We start from the raw sequence: 6000 nt of genomic DNA, 5'->3' as shown, positions 1-6000 counted from the left end.
CAATTTATATATTACGTAAAGTCTTCAAACTTGAAATTAATAATGAGTGATAAGCCCGGCTGGTGTGCTTCAGTGACTGAGCATCAACCCCTGTACCATGAGGTCACTGGTTCGATTTCTGGTTAGGGCACATGCCCAGGTTGTGTGCCCGATCCCCAGTGAGGGGCATGCAGGAGGCGATCAGTCGATGTTCTCTCTCATTGACGTTTCTATCTCTCGCTCCCTTCCTCTCTCTCTAAAAATCAATAAAGAAAAAAAATGAGTGATAAATATATTTACAATTAACCTATAGCACTAAAAATATGGATTCTAACAGGGACTAAAGTATTTAGCTGTGTTGCTGAAAAATGAAACAAGACTATCAACTCAAAGAACAAGTCCTTAAACTAGTTTAATGTTGCTACTCTATATAAGCCAATAAACATTAAGTAGAAAGGGTTTTGTTTTTGTTTTTGTTTTTTCCAAATGGTAAGCTTTAAAATATAACCTGAAATTTGCTCATTATTAATCTTCAGTTTTATAAATCTAAAACTCTCCCCTTACTCACAACAGAGTCCTTTATCTATAAGACAACAGATGATATTTAGGTCAGCTGTCCTGTGATTAAGGACACTGTACTAAATTTTTGATCCAAGGTTATTTTTTAATCATTTGAAATGCTTTCTATTCACAGAATAGAGTTGGAAGCAGATTATGTTGAATTCTAGGAAAAGCCTGTTTTATTCTCTTCATGGTACTTAATGAAAAGCAAGGTGAATCAAATTTCAGCTTGAGTACTGTAAACCAAAATATAAAAACTCATATGTCTTGGTTTTTAAAGATCTTTTCTGGAAGAACCCTAGTGTTTAAATTTGGAAAGCCTGCTGAGGTTTCCGTATCTAGTCTAAGTGATCAATTTTGGCATTTTTCCCAGGGAAATGCTACACATAGGATTTGATGAAGGAGTTTCATATTGGGCTATTTCCCAAACACTTAGAGAAGTCATGTTTCCCTTCTAGACCACAGAGGCAGAGGAAAATAAATAAATGAACTGAGTTTTGGACAATTAGGATAAAATCAGAAAATATAAACTGAACAAGATCTCATCAATCTGAACAACAAAAATTTACTCAGGCCAAAATTCCATTTCACTAAACAGAAACATGGAGATTATCTTTGAAAGATCCCCAGAATCTCAGTGTACATGTCTTTCCAACTCAGCCATTTTCCCTAAAGATATTTTTTTCAAATTAAAAACAAAATGGTTATTATAAATGGATTGAAAATAAATAAGAGAAATGCTTTAAATCAGAAACATATTAGGCATCACTGCATAAGATAATCTATGAGCACAATAATAAAACAAAAATGAGTGACATTAAATCATAGACTCTCAGTCATGAAAATTCCTGCTTCAGTACATCATTCACTTTGTTCTCAGGGTCATGGAAATGATCAAACATGGAAGGGAGTTGATTAGAATGCCCACTACTCTGAGACAGACTACGACTCAGTCTTTACATACCCAGTAAAACAATCTTGATATTACAAAACTAACCATCAATATTCTACTAATGTCAATAAGCAGGTTTGACAAATTCCCCAAATCTCAAGATATCCTTAATACCATCTTACCCTACTTTGGCCCCATTTTATTGGTGTGGAAAAGACATAATTTCTCCAAGTTAACAAAAATAAGTGCCAGAGACCCAATTGGCATATTAATATACCAGTCCCCACATTGATAATACTATCTTAAAGACAATAGCACTAGACCGTAGAGTTTCGACAAATATCTATCTCTAATTCACTCCTTTGAGTTCTCCGTCTTATATTTCCAGCATCTTCATAGGTGGTTAACAGACCTTCACCGTCAACAGTTTTCAAAATTAATTTCATTTTTCCTTTTTCCCAAGTAGAACTCTTTCTTCTATATTACCTTTTCTAATGAATGACACCAAAGTCATCCAATCTTCCAGCGGAACACCACAGAAGTTATCCTAGACATTTATTTTCCCTTGTCTCATATGATGATTAGTCACCAATGCCTACCCATCCTGGTTCTCAAGTTTCTCATCAGTCTCTTAGTCCTCCCTCCAAAACCACAGTTGCTCCTGACTTCAAGACATCATTACTTCTCAACTTCTTATTGAAAATAAACCCCTAATTGAAGCATTATCTCTGTTACCTCTTTGACCTATCAACCATTCAGCCATGTATGTGCTATTTCTAAAATGTAAGTCTTATTGCACCATTTCTTGGTCTGGAATTTTCTATGGAGGCATCTCCTTACTATTCATCTACCAATTTCTCATTCTTCATTCTATGACCCTGAGAGAATATTAAGTTTTATATTAAACCCATTACATGGTGAAATCATTCTGTTATTTTCTCAAAGCTCTTCTATAAAATACATAATTTTTGTTTTAAAAAAGTTGATTAAATATATTAATTAAACAGTATGAGAATAAAAAACACAAATGATTTTTTTCCAACTACTGACTCTTATCTCATTAATATGCTGCTTTTTGTTTATTTGTATTTTCGTATTATTTTGTTTTTTCAATATTTTAATCATATTGGAAATGATCCCCAAAACAATATACAAAGTGCTCATATATGTGTTCTTCATTTTTGACTTGATACTGTATTTTCATCCTGATATAAAATATCATGTTCATGATTCAATTACATTCTGTTGTGTTTTTCGATCTCATTCTTCTCAAATTATACCAAATTTTATTTTCAGCTTCCTTATTTATTATCTACATAGATTTGCATATTTGCTTAAATTTTATTTTATAACCTATCAACTTAAGACATTATTTTTATGATTTTTCATGAGGTAAGCTAATATAACGCCCCTCTTCTCCTATGTTTTATTCACCATTAGTTTTTCCATAAATACTTTTGACATTTATTTGTTTTTATTTCTGTAAACACAGTTCAGTTAACAAATATTTACTGAACACATACTACAAAGATAACAGCATTTATCACCTTTCAAGTTGCTGCTAAATATTCTGTAATTCATAGAAGAGCCTCCCCCATACCAAGGAATTATCTAACCCAAAACGACAACAGTGCCAAGATTGATAACACTGCACCAAGGTCATTTAACTTCTGTATCAGTTCATTTGTTACAGTGAATAAATTTTCTTCTTTAATGTCTTCTTTTTTATTAACTTTTGACTTTCTGTTTTACTTTAGTTGATTCGTTTTCTAAACCCACTACACAATTAACAGCTGGGTTTTTACATTTTACTGAAGTTTCACATGATGTTTGTTAATCCCATGTCTTCCTTTTTTCTGTATTTTGTCTTAAATTTGCTGGAGTGCATTCTAGAAAATCACCTTAGGAGATGAGTGGTAAACTTTCTGAATCTATGCATATCTAAATATGTGTTTATGCTGCTGTTAAATAAAAATATTCAAGGCTTAATGTTTTCCGGAAAGAAAGGGTATATTGAGCCATATGCTAGCCAGAAACGGACCAGATCCAGAGGCCCGCAGCTAAACCACCGGAAGCCGAGCCAGGTGGAGAAGACAAGCACATCAACCTTCCTCCGATTGAAGGGGCGTTGTTACACAATGAGTTTAGAGAAGAAAGATGTAAGTCATTCCAAAATTTACACTGGCTATAGACAAAGAGGACTGGAGAAGATAAAGCAAAGAAAGTTCTGGAATAGGTGATAGTTCATGAGGAAGATGTGTTTGCTTCTTTTCAGTTGGTTATGGGTAAGTTCATGTGTAAGCAAGATGCAGTGGTATCTGGTGACCAGCTATTCTCTTCAGGTAAGAGCTGACATAGTCACCTCGATGCTGATTCAGTTTCAGCATTCATTCAGAAATGTGAGCAGTCTTTTGTTGCTTTCAGCCAGTGGCTTGTTAACTGATTAATCTCCCTTGTCTTTCTCTCCCATTCTCCTGCTTGTTGTCACTTAATTTAGGACGTCTCAGAACTTTTCTCTTGTCACTGAACTTTTCCTTAATACTTTGGCATGGTATAGTTTTTTCCTTTGGAAATTAGAATAATATTGCTGTTCCCCCTGTCATTCAGTTTTGCTGAAGAGAAGTCAGATGTCAATTGAATTCTCATTTCTTTGTAAGTAACTGGCTTGCTGTTTTTGTCTTTGCATATTTTGGAATCTTTTAAAATATCTTGCATGTTCTGAAATTTCCTGAGGGACGTGCCTACGTGGGCATTTTTCTATTCATCCGGCTCAGTCCTTCATGGATTCTTTCGTGCTGATGACTCACACTGTAATTTGTCTCTAGGATATTTTTGTTTTTATTCCTCCACTTTTTTCCTCCTTCATTTTTTATTATATTAAGACAATCTACTCCATTCTGATAAGAAATTAAATATTTAAGCATATAAGCTCTGGAGCCCATGTCATGTGCTACCTGGATTGGTATTCCAACTGTGATACTTATTATCTGAGTGACACTCTGTTCAGGTTACTTAACCTCTGTGTGCCTCAGTTACCCAGTCTGTACAATGGAGACCATAATTGCAATTACTTCATAAGGTAAAAGTAAGGATTATATTGACATGCATTAAATAAATTAGAGGTTTATCTGGCACATGTCAATTTTAAATGTTTGAACATTATTTCTGTATTTTCAATTCTGCCTCCATAGGTCAATGATTATATTTCTGGACCAAAATGATATTTATATGGCTTTTCTCCGAGATAAGATCAAATAGCAACTAACAAAAATTATGTACACAAGATTGACTTATAAATTCTCTGTTTCTGCAAATGTCAGGTGGTCACAATGGTCATAGATACATTTTCATTGGATCCACAGATCCATTTTAATGATTTTTTCTTTTTAAAACAATTTCAGAGGATTGTGAAAAGGAAGTTTTGGAGGATAAATCTTTCCATTAACAGACGCACAGGAGCAACTAGTTGTTACACACATGAATGTATGCACAAAAAATAAAGACTCAAACGATAATTCAACAAACTTCAAAATACCATTCTTTCTACATCTACGCAATCAACAAAAATACAATTGAGCCTTCCCTTTCTCCTTTTGACACTCTTTTTTTTTTCAGAATTCCCCCCAATTTGAGGAAAAAAGCATAGTCTTTGCAGCAAAAGATTTAAGCTCCCATCTTATTTCTGTTACGTGCTACCTGCAAAATCCTAAGTGAGGTACCCGCACAGGGTTTGTCTTCTACAGTTTATGAAATGAGGTTAACCTAAATGGTATAAATGAGACAGTACAAACATGAACATAGCATAGAGTAAATGTGCAAGCTTACTCTCTTTTTTTTTTCTGAATCAGGTTTCATGTAAATTAACTTATTAGAGAAAGAAAAAGGTGAATAGAGTCATCACTGAATATTATTTAACCTACACAGAAACTGATCTAATTTGGTTCTGCACCAGTAATTCATAAATCAGTATGATATAATCATATAATTTACATATCTCTCTTTGTATTTTGTTTGTTTTTAAATGTATTTTTTTTTCTCTGAATACATCCCTTTATATTTTATTTATTTATTTATTTATTTGCTTTTGTTACAGATGTTTCTCATTTTTGCCCCATTGACACCCTCCTCCCCTCCCCCCATCCTTATCCCCAGCTTTGTTGTCTATTTTAATTGTTCATGCGTACATGCATGTAAGTTCTGTGGCTTATCTCTTCCCCCCAACCACCCCTCCTCTGAGGCTTGTCAGTCTGTACCCCACCTCTGTCTCTGGGTTAATTTTGTTCAGCAGTTTGTTTAATTCATTATATTCCACAATAAGTGAGATCGTGTGATATTTGTCTTTCTCTGCTTGGCTTGTTTCACTTAGCATAATACTCTCCAGGTCCTTCCATGCCATCTCAAAGGATAAGAGATCTTTCTTTCTTACAGCTGCATAGTACTCCATTGTGTACATGTACCACAGCTTTTTTATCCACTCATCTACTGATAGACACTTGGGTTGTTTTCAGATCTTAGCTATTGTAAATAGTGCTGCTATAAACATAGGAGTACATATATTCTTTCTGATT

Source organism: Molossus molossus, unplaced genomic scaffold (genome assembly GCF_014108415.1).
Source record: "Molossus molossus isolate mMolMol1 unplaced genomic scaffold, mMolMol1.p scaffold_m16_p_1, whole genome shotgun sequence".
NCBI classification, from domain to species: Eukaryota; Metazoa; Chordata; class Mammalia; order Chiroptera; family Molossidae; genus Molossus; species Molossus molossus.
The sequence above is the reverse complement of the archived record's forward strand: the minus strand, read 5'-3'. Positions refer to the sequence as shown.